Genomic DNA, 16957 nt, shown 5'->3' on the forward strand with positions numbered 1-16957 from the left:
GGGATTACAGGAATGAGCCACCATGACTATCCTGCCTTATCATTTCTGATTGTGTTTATTTGAATCGTCTGTCTCTTTTTTAAAAATTAGTGTAGCTCATGGTCTATCTATTTTATTTTTTTTCAGAAAATCAGCACCTGCGTCTGTTGACGTTTTGAAGGAATTTTTTTGTGTCTCTCTCTCCTTCAGTTCAGCTCTTATCTTGGTTGTTTCTTGTCTTCTGCTAGTTTTGGGGTTTGTTTGCTCTAGATTCTCTAGTTTTTTTTAGTTGTATGTTAGATTGCTAACTTGAGATCTTTCTAGCTTTGTAATGTGGGTATTTAGTGCTATAAATTTCTCTCTTAACACTGTTGCAGCTGCACCTCAGAGATTCTGGTACATTGTATCTTTGTTCTCATTAGTTTCAAAGAACTTCTTGATTTCTCCTTTAATTTCATTATTTACCAAGAGATATTCAGGTACACGTTGTTTAAGTTTTATGTAGTTATATGGTTTTGAGTGAATTTCTTAATCTTGAGTTCTAATTTGATTGCACTGTGGTCTGAGAGAATGTTTGTTATTATTTCAGCTATTTTGCATTTGTTGAGGAGTGTTTTTACTTTCAATTATGTGGTCATTTTTGCAGTAAGTGCTGTGTGGTGATGAGAAAAATGTATATTCTGTTGTTTTTGGATGGACAGTTTTGTAGATATCTGTCAAGTCCACTTGATCTAGAGCTGAGTTCAGGTCCTGAGTAGCATTTCTATATACCAGTAATGTCCAAGCTGAGAACCGAATCAGAAATGCAATCTCATTCACAATAGGCAAAAAAGATTAACATATCTAGGAATATAGCTAACCAAGGAAGTGAAAGATCTCTACATGGAGAACTACAAGACACTGCTGAAAGAAATCATAGGTGACATAAATGGAAAAGCATTTCATGCTCATGGATTGGAAGAATCAATATAATTAAAATGACTATACTGCCCAAGCAATTTACAGATTCGGTGCCATGCCTACCAAACTACCAACAACATTTCTTCACAGAAGTAGAAAAAACTATTCCAAAATTCATATGAAACCAAAAAAAAGCCCAAGTCACCAAAGCAATCTTAAGCAAAAGAACAAAGCCAGAGGTGTCACATTATTCAACTTCAAAGTACACTACAAGGCTGCAGTATCCAAAAGAGCATGGTACTGGTATAAAAACAGACACATAGACCATAATAAATCAGAAATAAAGCTGCATACCTACAACCATCTGATCTTCAACAAAGTTGACAAAAACAATCAATGGGAAAAGGACTTCTAATTCAATAAATGGTGCTGGGATAACTGACTAGCTATATGAAGACAGTTGAAACTGGACCCCTTCCTTTCACCATATACAAAAATCAACTCAAGATGGATTAAATACTTAAATGTAACACCTAAAACTATAAAAACTCTAGAAGAAAACCTGGGAAATACCATTGTGGACATAGGCCTTTTGCAAAGATTTCATGACAAAGACTCCAGAAGCAATTGCAACAAAAACAAAAATTGACAAATGGGATCTAATTTTAAAAATTGCTTCTGCACAGCAAAAGAAACTATCAACAGAGTAAACAAACAACTCACAGAATGGAAAAAATGTTTGCAAACTATGCATCCAATAAAGGCCTAATATCCAGAATCTATAAAGAACTTGAGCAAATTAACAAGAAAAACAAACAACTCATTAAAAAGTAGGGAAAGGAGATGAAGAGACACTTCTCAAAAGAAGACATACAGATGTCCCACAAACATATGAAAAAGTGCTCAACATCATTAATCATTAGAGAAATGTAAATTGAAACTACAATAAGACAAGTCAGAATGGCTATTATTAGAAAGTCAAAATACTGAACTTGTGTTTTAGGCAAAAAAGAAAAAAAGTCAAAATATAACTGATGCTGGTGAGATTGCAAAGAAAAGGAAATACTTATGCACTGCCAATGGAAATGTAAATTAGTTCAGCCACCATGGAAAGCAGTTTGGAGATTTTTCAAAGAACTTAAAACAGAACTATCATTTCACCCAGCAATCCCATTACTGAGTATATACCCAAAGGAACATAAATTATTCTACCCTAAGGTAGAATGCTCACTGCCACACTATTCACAATAACAAAGACATGGAATCAACCTAGATGCCTGTCAATGGTGAACTGGATAAAAAAATTGTGGTACATATACACCATGGAATACTACACAGCCATAAGAAAGAAAAAAATCATGTCCTTTGCTGCAACATGAAGGCAGCTGGAGGTCATTTTCCTAAGCAAATTAATGCAAGAACAAAAAATTAAATGTTGCATGTTCTCTCTTTAAGTAAGAGGTAAATATTGAGTACACATGAACACAGAGAAGGGAACAATAGACATCAGGGACTACTTGAGGGTGGAGGGTGGAAGGAGGGTGAGGGTCAAAAAACTACCCATTGGATACTATGCTCACTACTTGGATGATGAAAGAATCTGTATACCAACACCTGCAATACACAATTTACCCAAGTAACAAACCTGCACATGTACCTCCTGAACCTAAAATAAAAGTTGAAAAAAAGTTTTAGGTTTTCTAGATAATAAAAATAGGAACTCAATTTTTTTAGGTTCAAATCTTGTCATGAGCCAGGCATGTGCATGCATCATCTGCAACCTTCACAAGCATCCTATAATGTGAGGAGAGCTAACACTGAGAGGTCTAATAGGGTAGAGGTTAGGAGTCAGTGCCTAGTACCTATCTGGATTCAAATTCCATACTTGCCATTTAATAGCTGAGTGGGCACTGTTTCTTAAGCTTTAAGATCTAGATATGGTGTGAGGTCAGGGGTTGGGGAGATGTTGGTTAAAGGATATAAAATTTCAGTTAAGGGGAAAAGTTAAAGACATCTATTGTTCAACATAGTGACTACAGTTAATAACAATGTAATTGTTAAAAGAGAGTAGAGTTTAAATGTTTTCACCATGAAAAGTTCTATGCATGTGAGGTAATACATATGCTAATTAGCTTAATTTGGTTATTCCGCAATGTATACATATTCCAAAACATCATGTTGTACACAAGAAGTAAATAATATTTTTATTTGTTAATTAAAAAATTAGTACAAATAGTACCTATCTAATAGGGTTGCTGTGAGTGAGAAAGGACAGCAGCATCTGATAGCCAGGACCTGGCCTGGCTCTATCATCTAGATCATGGCGTTGCTGGAAGCTGGCCAGACACTAGCAGCTAGATTGCCGTGTTTGCTGGCTGAGTGTAAACAAGTTGATAGAACATCAACACTAGACAAGGCCACTCTGTGATTATGGAGAGGGAAGACAAAAATGAGACCAGACCACTGTGTAATTATGCCTGAACATAGACAAAAACAAGACCATTGCCCAAACTGCAAAAATGACCAAGCATCCCCCTTTCTTGGGTAGAATGAGTGACTATAACTGCTTTACCAGTTATAAATGTAGCCTTATTCTACTCTTCCTACATTCTAGATAAGAAATTACTTACCAATTATAGAATTACCCTCACTTTCTCACTGTTTTGAATCCAGAGCAATATTCTACTTTCATACTCTCCTTAAAGTACCTAAACTCAATCCTGAATCCCAGTCCTTTCTAACAACCACTTGCCAAGGTGCCACATAGTTTTCCACGATGTGTCATCTTTCTTATCGTAACAAGTCAATAAACCCAACCTTGTTTAACTACAGGTGTGTTCCTAGTGGGCCTTGTTTAGAGGACATGACATGAGAAATCAATGAGTTAATCTACATAAACCATTTAGAAAGTGCTTAGTTCCTAGGACTTGCTCAATGAATATTGTATCTTTAGTGTTTTATAATTATGTAGATGAAAATATGGAAACTTAGAGAGGGTCCACAGCTGGGAGGTGGTAATGCTGAAATTCCAGTTCAGATTCTATGCTCCAGAGCCCATGTTTTCACACCACCACACACTGCTTTGCTTTGATTAATCTCTGTTTCTCGCCCATCCCTCTTGTCAGGAGGTGCCTTTATTGGCCACTGGGATTCCGATTCTGTCTTGATCTGTGTTTAAGTAAAAATTATTTCCCTTTAAATGGTATTAAAAATCAACCCTTAATCCATTTCATTTATGTAGAGGCTTGTTAGGTGAAAGACTCTGAGATTTTCTCTCTTTTACTACAACTTGGGTCTTTAGATCATGATAAAATTATCTTTTATCCTTCAAGTTCTCACTGAGTGAAAAGGCTATAATGAAGAATGTTCACTTAGATCTTTTGCAAGATAAGGTAGCTAAAAGGCAAGAGTGACAACAGTTCTATGCTAGCCCCAGGGTAGAGAAGTCTGAAGATAGGAGCCCAGGATTTGACCTCCTGTAAAACCATCCATGCAACAGCTAAAGTGATAAAAGAATATCGGGGACCTTAAGGAAAGACAACACTAACATCCAAAGCATTCTTGACCTCCAGAGCCAAAGATAAAGGAGAGATTGGTAATAAATTAGGTCATGATAGAAGTGCCTTTTGCATCCACTCACTTTTCAGCTAATTAGTCATGGAAATTTGTGTGCTCTGGAGCAGGTGGAGAGAGGTCTTCTGTATGTGTTTGCTTTAGACAAGAACTTCTATTCGAGTTCTTCCTAAACTACATTTCAGGGAATGCTGGCATTCTAGGAGGTATCAATATGTGTTCAGTGAAAGTCTGAAGGTCAAGTTTTGGAATTGTTCCAACTGTGTCTACTTCTCATAGATTCACATAAGCATATTAGTGGCATAGTAAAAGTTCTGAACATGCAGTAAAATACCTGTTTAACCTTGTAAATCAGGTATTTTTCAAATTTGCTGGAGTTTAATAATTTTTTCTTAAAAGATATTATTACTTTTTTTCTTTTCTTCATTTATTCATTTTTTTACTGTCTTCTGAAGTGAATGAATTGGACCAAAGATGTTATTACTATAGCTAACACTTAGTTTACCAACACTAGATATTTTTCTAAGCACTTGATATGTATTAATTCATTGTCTCAACAATTTTAGTATTGCTAAAGAGACTGAGACAGTGGAGTAGTTGACCTATTCATAGTAGCATAGCTAGTACATCAGTACAGAATATTTCTTTAACCACTAACATCTTGGGAGACAAATTAGACAGTACTCTTTTGACTTACAGAGTTAACAAAGAGAAGTAAACTAGATTTATTCAAATATTCTGTGAACATTTGTTGAGAAACTAATACGAACAAATGCTATTCAAAGTGCTGGAAATGCAGCACTGAGTAAGACAGACAACTCTCAGCTCTTAGGGAGCTTACACTGCTATGTGGGGATAGACAATAACAAACACATAAATGAACCAAAACCAGGCAGCGACAAATACTATGATAAAAACAAAACAATAATGTGACAGGGTGTGTATTAAGGGTAGCTTAAGTATTCTTGAAAACTAATTGCAGTGCCTTATCAAGTAACTTAATATTACTCTAATTAGAGCAGACCAATCAGTTTAATCGTTTCCTCTTATTACTAATCTTACCAATTCATTGATAAAGCATTTTTTTCCCCATTGGAAAAGTCCTCAATTTGGCTTTTATATTGTCAGAGCAATGTTTCCTAAAATGGGATCAATGAATTACTAGTTCCTGGGAATTTTAAAAGTTGTGTGTATGAAAATGACTTTCACATTTGTGTGTAGTCAAAGAAGTTAAATTTCTTTACTACACCAATATACCGATGTTTTTCGTTTTTTTTCTGAGATATAGTATTCAACATCCTAAACTTATTGGACCATGGAACACTTTTTTGTTAAAGCTTCTCATAGGGGCAGTGTTCTGTGTAATGCATTTTGGAACGCATTGCATTAGAATATCTCTCTTTACACCATGATAGAATCAAGGCAATAGTGCATTCTGACAATTAAGTCACTTAAGTTTTGACCTTTTGTGTTGATTTAGAAAAAGTCCTTGTTAAATTTTCCTTTGATGTTAGAATTATACAAAGCCAGGTTTCCGATCTAAGAGAAATAATATTTCATAGAAAAGTACTATTCTTTAATATTCTGAAATTTTATTAATTCTGTTTGCTGGCATTTGGGTTAGAAGATTGAACTATAAACCAAATAATGTAAGTTTTTCCGCTTAGTTCCTTGCTTTCTTATTATAAGTAAGTCTTTCTTGGTAAAAGCCTGTGCAACATTTAGGTCTAGTGAGCGCTATGTGTTATGTGCTCTTTCTATATCAATAAGTAAAAGAAACTGTATCTTTCTGTCTCTATCATAGCACATGAGCAGAACAAAAAGAGAAAATTTTCCTATTAAGATGGTTTGCCTGGATGTGCAGTAAAAAAATGAGTCTCTTGTCTACCCATATCTTCTGGTTTCCAAAGGCAAAGATTGTTTCTAGTTCATGTATTATTCTAGAAATATTATATATGTATATATGTGTATATAACATATCACATACATGCTATATTTATATTCATGCATATATAAAACTCCCCTTTTTGAACACAAATATAGCATGTCCCTTACTTTAGTCTACCCTCTAGTTTATTCACCTTTCAATTCATTTTGGGAGTGTTTCCATTACTAGTACATAGAAATTTACATCATTAACGAAAGGGAGGAAAAAACTGAAGCAGAGAATTCTTTTATAGATTGTTAAATTTATTTAACTATATTCCACTGTACAGATTACTAAAATTTATTTAAATAGTCTCCATTTCATAGACAGTGATTTTAAAATTATTTTCTAAAACAAAATAATTCCTTAAATATTAATCTTGTAAGTACAGTGAATTTTGCCTTGATATTATTGTTTTTGTAACTTTATGTTTTTAAAATTGACTTTTTACAATTTCAGAAGGTTTTTCATTTGTTATATTCTTTAGTATAAAAAAAGTATAGATTTTCTGGAATATGAAAATTCTTTGTGCTAAAAGCAGTAGGCTTAAAAAATTCTTCCTGAAGTTTTCTGTATTAAGATTCTTCTTAATTTTTACCTTTGTGATATTCTAAGTTTTCCTATTCATTACATACTAATATTAACCTCATATTCCCTACCCAAAATTATGTCTTAAAAGCTTCTAAATTCTTCATTTTCTAATTTTAGATCTAGGACCTTTCTGCATAGATTATAGTTCTGAGGTACAATACCACCACATATTTGGTTGACTTCTTTCTATACAAACAAGTCACGAATAATATAAATGAGCCTAGATTAGATCAGATACGATGAGGGTTGAAGAGTGATGGTTGATGTAAACAAGAGGGGTGATTAGTATTGTTCTTGCTGCATGATGAATTACACTATATCATGCATTAAAACAATGGATTGTCCTTCAGGGTATCAAAGACTTTTTAGCAAACAACACAATGGGAAAGATATAGTCCTTTATCATTTAGCAAAAAGTGAAACTTGCAATAACAATGTTGAGAATAGTTTTCAAGCCTCGAAGAATACAATGGTGCAAGTGCTGATGAGAAAGTACACACTTTATCCTTAGGAACAGGTGAACTGTATTTTGTTGTTCTTTTTTACTCTGTGGGACTGTTCTGTGATGATGTGTAACCTGTTTTGATCTCTGAGTACTTAACGTGGAGCAGGAACTCTTTTACCCTTGGAGGTGTTAGTAGGATTCTAATGATTCTGTTTGATCTACCATGTTAAACACAAATGAAATAAGTCAAGGGAAATACACATAGTGAGTATATCAAAGAGTTATTTCTACTTCTGGGCATTAGGCAGTTGCTAAGCAACCTGTGTCAGACTTCATGGTCATCTGTTAGGAAGGACACAAAGTCAATGCTCACTCAAGACACATAAAATTGTAAATGGAAAAACTATTTTGTTAGATTTAAGAAAAAGCTACTTGGATGGACATATAGCAGTTGCAGGATATAAGGCATCTATGTGTAGATCTGATTGGGGTAGCGATTAAATTGGCAAAAAGAAGCTACGGTCAATCTAAGCAGGGTGGGAGGATAGAGAAAATAAAATTTTGCATGAATAGTTTTTGCATTCCAGGATCTACCTTCAGAATGTGGGATTATCTGTGGGATGTAACAGCATTAATAGGCTACGCTGTGACCTTTCTGCAGCAGTAGCAACCATAGGGAACCTTTGGAATTTGGAGTTTTACGGGTAATAATATCACTCATCATCTTTTTTCACATATTTTTAATACCATATTTTAAGATTCAAAGTGTGTAACTTAGAAGAGTTTCTTTTTTCAAAATTAAAATAATTATTTTTTTAGAGAGATGGGCTCTCATTATGTTGGCCAGGCTTGCCTCAAACTCCTAGGCTCAAAGGGTCCTCCTACCTCAGCCTCCTGAGTAGTTGGAATTACAGGTGTATACCACCATGCCTGGCTGAAGTGTTTGTTTTTCAGCATCTTGTTCTGTTGCCCAGCCTTTAGTGCAGTGGTGAGATCATGGCTCACTGCAGCCTTGACTTCCTGGCTCAACGGATCCTCCCACTTCATCCTTCCAAGTAGGTGGGACTAGAGGTGCCATCCTGCCTGGGTAATTTTTTAGACTTTTTTTGTATAGATGGGGGTCTTGCTATGTTGCTGAGGCTGGTCTTGAATTCCTGGGCTCAAGTGATCCTCCTGCCTTGGCCTCCCAAAGTGCAGACATGAGCCACCATGGCTGACCCAAAGAGATTTTCTTTCAAGAAGAGAGAGTCATGGGATAGGTTTCAGGCTGATTTAGAATAATTATTTTAAGAAATTTACCCAAGGCACAATGTGTGAAGGAAATGATGATTTTTGCTTTGCAGAACCTATATATTCAGTATCTTAAAAAGATTGATCATTTTTCTTCCTGTTTATCTGGAAGAAGATTTTTCTTCTAAGAATATTGTTTGACTGATCAAAACATTTCTTTGTGCTTTCATTGTCCATAGAGTCATGCTTAACTGCCAGGTTTATGCAGTTATCATTATTGGCCACTTGACTTTAGAGGAAGTTTTTTCATCTTTGTGAGCCTCAAGTTGCTCAAATGTAAAACAGGGATATACATAGTTATCTTATGGAATTGTGAGAATCTAATGAAATAATACTTGTAAAATGCCTAGTAGACGTATGTATTCGTTTTATGATAATTGTTACTATGCTATGGTATAGATTACTAGGACATAGTACTCTAAATAGAGTTATTGCATTTTATCTACTAAGGCATAATAAACATTTTGAAATGTGAAAGTACATTAATTTATGGTTTCTATTGAGAAATTAGTCACTTTCAATTAGGATTTAAATGGTTATTGTTACGTTGAAGTTTTAGAAATACTACATCTGTGCTTGAAGTGCAGATGGTAGCCTGTATTAGTTAGAGTTCTCCAGAGAAACAGAACTAGTAGGATACAATGTATATGGAGATTTATTGTAGGCATTGGCTGACATGATTACGGAGGGCAAGAAGTCCCACAATCTGCTGTCTGCAAGCTTCCAAATGGGAAAGCTAGTGGTGTAATTCAGCCTGAGTCCTAAGGCCTGAGCATCAGGAGAGTCCATGGTGTAACTCCCAGTCTACATCTGAAGGCTTGAGAAGCTGGGGCAGGGCACGCAATGGTGTTAAGTCTTACCCTAGTCCAAAGGCCTGAGAACCAGGATTGCCCATGTTTGAGGGCAGGATGGATGTCCCAGCTCAAACAGGAAGCAAATTGCTCTTTCTTCACCTTTTAGTTCTATTCAGGCCCTCAGTAGATTGGACGATGCCCATCTATATAAGTGAGGGCAGTCTTCATTTGCTCTACCCATTCAAACTAATCTCTTCCAGAAACACCAAGAAATAATACTGTGTCATCTATCAGGGCATCCTTTAGCCCAGTCAAGTTGATACATAAAATTAACCAACACATAGCCCATTTTCTTTTTGTTTCTACAACAAGTATAAAGTACTTAAAGTTCGTCAGTAAATGAATATTTCTTTCCATAACGTAATTATAATGTCTTTAGCATAAACATGACACAAAAACTCTACTACCTGCAGATCTGACCTCTCTCACAGACTTGACCTCTCTCTTCCCCTTGGTAGCAGAGTCCCGTCTTTTCACAATAAAAGGAGAGGAATTTCTGGGCTTAATTTTGGGAATCTGTTAACATTTTTCACAATGATGAGTTCAGTAACACTATAAAGTCAGTTGGGAAGAGCACTGGATGATGACGTGAAAGCTGCAGAATCCATCCTTATAGAGTTGTAGCTCACCTTTTTGGGACTGGTTGGACCTAGGTGTACTCTCTGTGGAAGTGGGACAGTGGTTAGTTTGTTCTGTAACAAATGCCCACTATGTGCTTGGCACTATGGATACCTACTGTGTGCCATGTACCATGTTAGTTACTGGGAATGTTGTGATGAATATATTTGAAGTGAACTCTGCCCTCCTGGAGCGGCAAGGTCAAGAGAGTAAAGTGAGGAGTGTCTTGAAGGAAATGACAAATTTAAGGATAAAGGATGTTGCTGCTGATTTGGGTGAATGAATTGAGAACACTTAGAGAGAGTGGCCAGGAAAAATGCCTGAGCAGGTATTATTTAGACTGAAACCATTCCAAACAAAGTCGACCCCCTGGACTTCAGCTTTCTGTATAGGTGGCACTGTCACAGCTGATGTACCTGTCAATGACCTTCCTTTGTCTCGGGGCTTCTGAGTTTGAATAATGCAGTGTGGTCTTATTTTCTTTTCCTTTATGAAGGCATTTGGCTTTTATCTTTGTTTTCTGAGACAGCTGTTTCATTTTATTGATAGATGTTATGTCATCCTATCGCAAGACAGTGCTTATTTCATCTTACGAGGATAGCTTCTTATACACATTTTCATTTCAACCTGTGTCTTTTTATATAAATGATGTGCTCTTTAAAAATAAAGTTATTTGTTGGTGCAGATCAGGGAGGAGCTGCACACAAGTTAGAATGGGATTGTTCCATTTTGTGGGTTTGTTTTCCTACATCTTGAGGACTAGTCTCTCATGAACAATTGAATATTGTCTAAAAAGTAATTTAGAAGGTCCTTAATGTAGTACTAACTACTCCATTGTCAAAGAATTTCAACTCTTTCAAATTACTATGTTTATATATATTTAGTGACAAAACTCTGCTTTAACACCAATAATAAAAGCATTCTTGCATTGGCAGAAGTGGTATTTTCAATTTGGTTACCTTTCAGAACACCCATGAGTTTTAACAGCAGGAGTGTATTAATCTACACAATTTAAATGTTAATAGACTAGCAATCATGTTTATATACTTAAATGATTAAAGCCTAAATTGCACAATTTCTGCTTTAATATAAATCAGTGTTTACATGTCTGTTTGGATGATTGGGAGTTTTCAAAATTTATAACTAGAATCTAATGATTGCTAGAAAGGTACTATGAGAAAAGAATGCAAACAATATGAAACATCAAACAGAATGCCATGTTATAATAATATCTGTAACCCATGTTTTATCTGCATTGTGTTAAATGCATTGTAGGTGAGCTGCTTCTAAATCTTACCTAGAAGGGACACAAATGTGAATTAGTTATTTACTTAAAAGAATTGGTTAGAATTTATTTTTCCTGAGGATTTTTTATTGCTCAGCTTTCATTAAAAAACAATGGAAAACTAAGCTATTTTACATTAAATTTTTCTTTTCTTTTTTTTTTTTTTTTTGAGACGGGGTTTCACACTGTTACTCAGGCTGGAGTGCAGTGGTGTGATCTTGGCTCACTGCAACCTCTGACTCCTGGGTTCAAGCGATTCTCCTGCCTCAGCCTTCTGAGTAGCTGGGATTACAGGTGCACACCACCACGTCCTGCTAATTTTTGTATTTTTAGTAGAGATGGGGTTTCACCATGTTGGCCAGGCTGGTCTCAAACTCCTGACCTCAAGTGATCTACCTGCCTCAGCCTCCCAAAGTGCTGGGATTACAGGCATAAGACACTGCCCAGCCCTCTATTTGTAAAGATTAGGAATTACCAAAATTATAAAATATAAAGTAAGAATTTCAACTATACTGATTAAAAAATCATTTTCCAGACTATATATACATTTTAATAAATTTTCAGACTATATTTTTTCTAAGGCATACATATGCTGTATATTATCTTCATAAATACACACGAATCCTTTTTCAGATTCTCTTTTCTTATACATATATACCTGCAAGTATACTAACCCCAAATCATTTGGGAACAAACATAAAAAGAATTTAATTCACAGACTAGTGTTTTGAAGAAGTTTTAAAAACGCTTAAGGGAATTTTTGTGTGTGGCTCAACTGGCATTTTGGCTATGGTTGTGAAAACTTGAATTTACACCTTTACAGCAACATAGATGCAGTTGGAGGCCATTATCCTAAGCAAATTAATGCATAAACAGAAAACCAAATATCGCATGTTCTCACTTACAAGTGGGAGCTAAACACTGAATACCTATGAACATAAATATGGGAACATTAGACACTGGAGATTACTAGAAGGGGGAGGGAAGGAGGGGAGAAAGAGTTGAAAAACTACCTATTTGGTGCTATGCTTTCCTACGTCTTGATGACTAGTTACTTATGAACAATTGAATATTGTCTAAAAAGTAATTTAGAAGGTCATTTATGTAGTACTAATTACTCCATTGTCATAGAATTTCAACTATTTCAAATTATTATGTTATATATATTTAGTGACAAAATTCTGCTTTAACACCAATAATGAAAGCAATCTTGCACTGGCAGGAGTGGTGATGGGATCCAGGTGATGTGATCATTTGTATCCCAAACCTCAGCATCACTCAATATACTCATGTACCGAGCCTGCACATGCACCCCCTGAATCCAAAATGTTAGTTGAAATTATTAAAAAAAAGACTTGGACTTACGCAGTAATTTAATTACATTTGATTAAAAGGTTGTATTTACCTTTGACTGACAGATAGGATCACAAAATACTGATATGTTCAACTTGACATTCTTAGTGATTCAAATCAATTACTCTGTCTATATTTCTTTCTGGTCATCTCATTAATGGCTTTGCTGAGGTATCCCCCATTTTCTGAGGATAGACATACCTTTATTCAGATGACTCACTCTGCCTCTGCTTAATGAATTCACTAAAAAGAAAAAATACTGCTGTCTTTTAAAGGATAGTTAGAGGATGAAACTGCTCCTGTTGTGGCTCAGCCCCTGTTCCTTTGCAGGGGCACATCAGTTGTTTGTAAATGTAATATATTGAGTGGGTGCATAGGAGACAATCTGGCCTGGATAACTGCTCTCTTTTTATTCTTCTGGGTCTGAACTTTGGAGCACTGGTCTACAAAATCAGGCTTTACATCTGAAGAGGAAGAAACATAAAGAATATGCTTTCTCCTCAGTTGCAAACTAATTAAAAATACTGACTGGGCATGGTGTAACCCCAGCACTTTGGGAGGCTGAGACTGGCAGACACCTTGAGTTCAGGAGTTCAAGATCAGCCTGAACAACATAGTGAGATCCCTGTTGCTATAAAAAATACAGAAATTAGCATTTTTAATTAAAAAACTCTGTTATAGTATGTTTACGCTACCCCATTTCTTGATGTCAAGGGAGTTAATATTAATCGACTATTTTACTTAAGTACTTATTTCTTGGTATGCATTTCTGTGTCTCCTTCCAGCTCACAGGAAGTATCTGTGTATATACTTTGCTTATACATAAATTCTACCCTTCTTATTTATGTATGCATCCTACCACCTTACAGTAGTTTCAGCAGCTACAGTCCAGACACCTTGAGTTAAATAGCACTTGACAGAGTTCCTGGGTAAATGAGCATCTAATCACTTTCCATACTCTTTTTATTGTCAAGGGAATCAACAGGGTCTGGCAAGGTGCTGAGGGATTTTGTTTTAATGCAGTTGCTATTTAGATTCATGGAAGTTTCAATAATGAGCATTATTGAAAAAATTTTCTTTGGCCAGTTTAGATATCAAGAAAAAAACCTCTGCAGAAAGATTAGGAAGTAATAATGGAAGTATATATGATTTTAAAAGTTCAAGGTAAAATTACTAATGTTGTTTTTCTGTATTCTTCCAGAGGTTCTTTATAAATATGTGAACAAATATAAATACAGCATAATTTGTGCATCACGTGTTTTAAATATTTCTATGTTTAAAAAACAGTATGCACATGTTTGAAAATCAGATTAATTTTTGATTGCCTATAGAACAATTCCCTAGGGCTCAAAATGCAAAAAGAAGCCTATAATTTCTTTTTCCTGTATAAATATGTAATTTTTAAGTGCTTAGTGATGTGGTGGGCATATTAACAGTTACATACCTTTATTTTTCTCTTCAAAAAATAATCTAATCCTGAAATGAGATATACATGATTTAAGAAAGTTAAGGTTCATCACAATACGTGTTATTTTCAAATTTATGTATGTAGAAAACATTATTATGGCTGTGGAACTCATTTTTATCAAATAACACCAAAGATTTTTTCACAGAAAAATTACTCTTATTTTTGCAATAGAGAATGTAAGAAATTCAGAAATTACAAAAAACAAAGTAATAAAAGTGATCTCCAATCTCACTACCTCAAAACAACCATCATATTAGGTGAACATTTTCCCATTATCTTTTTATGTACATATGCAAATACAGGATAGGAAGAAATCTTTGAGGTTTTCTTTTTTTTAATTGCATTTTAGGTTTTGGGGTACATGTGAAAAACATGCAAGGTTGTTGCATAGGTGCATACATGGCAGTGTGATTTGCTGCCTTCCTCCCCTTCACCTATATCTGGCATTTCTCCCCATGCTATCCCTCCCCAACTCCCCACCCCCCCGCTGTCCCCCCAATCCCCCCCAACAGACCCCAGTGTATAGTGCTCCCCTCCCTGTGTCCATGTGTTCTCATTGTTCAACACCCTCCTATGAGTGAGAACATGCGGTGTTTGATTTTGTGTTCTTGTGTCAGTTTGCTGAGAATGATGGTTTCCAGGTTCATCCATGTCCCTACAAAGGACGCAAACTCATCATTTTTGATGGCTGCATAATATTCCATGGTGTATATGTGCCACATTTTTCCTGTCCAGTCTATCATCGATGGGCATTTGGGTTGGTTCCAGGTCTTTGCTATTGTAAACTGTGTTGCAATGAACATTCGTGTTCATGTGTCCTTATAGTAGAATGATTTATAATCCTTTGGATATATGCCCAGTAATGGGATTGCTGGGTCAAATGGAATTTCTATTTCTAGGTCCTTGAGGAATTGCCACACTGTCTTCCACAATGGTTGAACTAATTTACACTCCCACCAACAGTGTAAAAGTGTTCCTATTTCTCCACATCCTCTCCAGCATCTGTTGTCTCCAGATTTTTTAATGATTGCCATTCTAACTGGCGTGAGATGGTATCTCAATGTCGTTTTGATTTGCATTTCTCTAATGACCAGTGATGATGAGCATTTTTTCATATGCTTGTTGGCCTCATGTATGTCTTCTTTTGTAAAGTATCTGTTCATATCCTTTGCCCATTTTTGAATGGGCTTGTTTGTTTTTTTCTTGTAAATCTGTTTTAGCTCATTGTAAATTCTGGATATCAGCCCTTTGTCGGATGGGTAGGCTGCAAAAATTTTTTCCCATTCTGTTGGTTGCCAATTCACTCTATTGACTGTTTCTTTTGCCATGCAGAAGCTGTGGAGTTTGATTAGGTCCCATTTGTCTATTTTGGCTTTTGTTGCCAATGCTTTTGGTGTTTTGGTCATAAAGTCCTTGCCTACGCCTATGTCCTGAATGGTTTTCCCTAGGTTTCCTTCTAGTGTTTTTATGGTGTTAGGTCTTATGTTTAAGTCTTTAATCCATCTGGAGTCAATTTTAGTGTAAGGTGTCAGGAAGGGGTCGAGTTTCTGCTTTCTGCATATGGCTAGCCAATTTTCCCAACACCACTTATTGAACAGGGAATCCTTTCCCCATTGCTTGTTTTTATCAGGTTTGTCAAAGATTGGGTGGTTGTAGATATGTTGTGTCGCCTCCAATGCCTCTGTTCTGTTCCATTGGTCTATATCTCTGTTTTGGTACCAGTACCATGCTGTTTTGATTACTGCAGCCTTGTAGTAGTGTTTGATGTCCGGTAGTGTGATGCCTCCCGCTTTGTTCTTTTTGCTTAGAATTGACTTGGCTATGCGGGCTCTCTTTTGGTTCCATATGAAGTTTAAGGTGGTTTTTTCCAGTTCTGTGAAGAAGGTCATTGGTAGCTTGATGGGGATAGCGTTGAATCTGTGAATTACTTTGGGCAGTATGGCCATTTTCACAATATTAATTCTTCCTAACCATGAACATGGAATGTTTCTCCATCTGTTTGTGTCCTCTCTTATTTCGTTGAGCAGTGGTTTGTAGTTCTCCTTGAAGAGGTCCTTCACGTTCCTTGTTAGTTGTATTCCTAGGTATTTTATTCTCTTTGTAGCAATTGTGAATGGCAGTTCGTTCTTGATTTGGTTCTCTTTAAGTCTGTTATTGGTGTATAGGAATGCTTGTGATTTTTGCACATTGATTTTGTATCCTGAGACTTTGCTGAAGTTGCTTATCAGTTTCAGGAGATTTTGGGCTGAGATGATGGGGGCTTCTAGATATACAATCATGTCGTCTACAAATAGAGACAATTTGACTTCCTCCTTTCCTAATCGAATACCCTTTATTTCTTTTTCTTGCCTGATTGCTCTGGCTAGAACTTCCAGTACTATATTGAATAGGAGTGGTGAGAGAGGGCATCCTTGTCTAGCGCCCGATTTCAAAGGGAATGCTTCCAGTTTTTGCCCATTCAGTATGATATTGGCTGTTGGTTTGTCATAAATAGCTTTTATTATTTTGAGATACATTCCGTCGATACCTAGTTTATTGAGAGTTTTTAGCATAAAGGGCTGTTGAATTTTGTCGAAGGCCTTCTCTGCATCAATTGAGATAATCATGTGGTTTTTGTCTTTGGTTCTGTTTATGTGGCGAATTATATTTATAGACTTGCGTATATTGAACCAGC

This window comes from Aotus nancymaae, unplaced genomic scaffold (genome assembly GCF_030222135.1).
Source record: "Aotus nancymaae isolate 86718 unplaced genomic scaffold, 86718_ANA_hifiasm-v0.15.2.pri h1tg000025l, whole genome shotgun sequence".
Classification (NCBI taxonomy): domain Eukaryota; kingdom Metazoa; phylum Chordata; class Mammalia; order Primates; family Aotidae; genus Aotus; species Aotus nancymaae.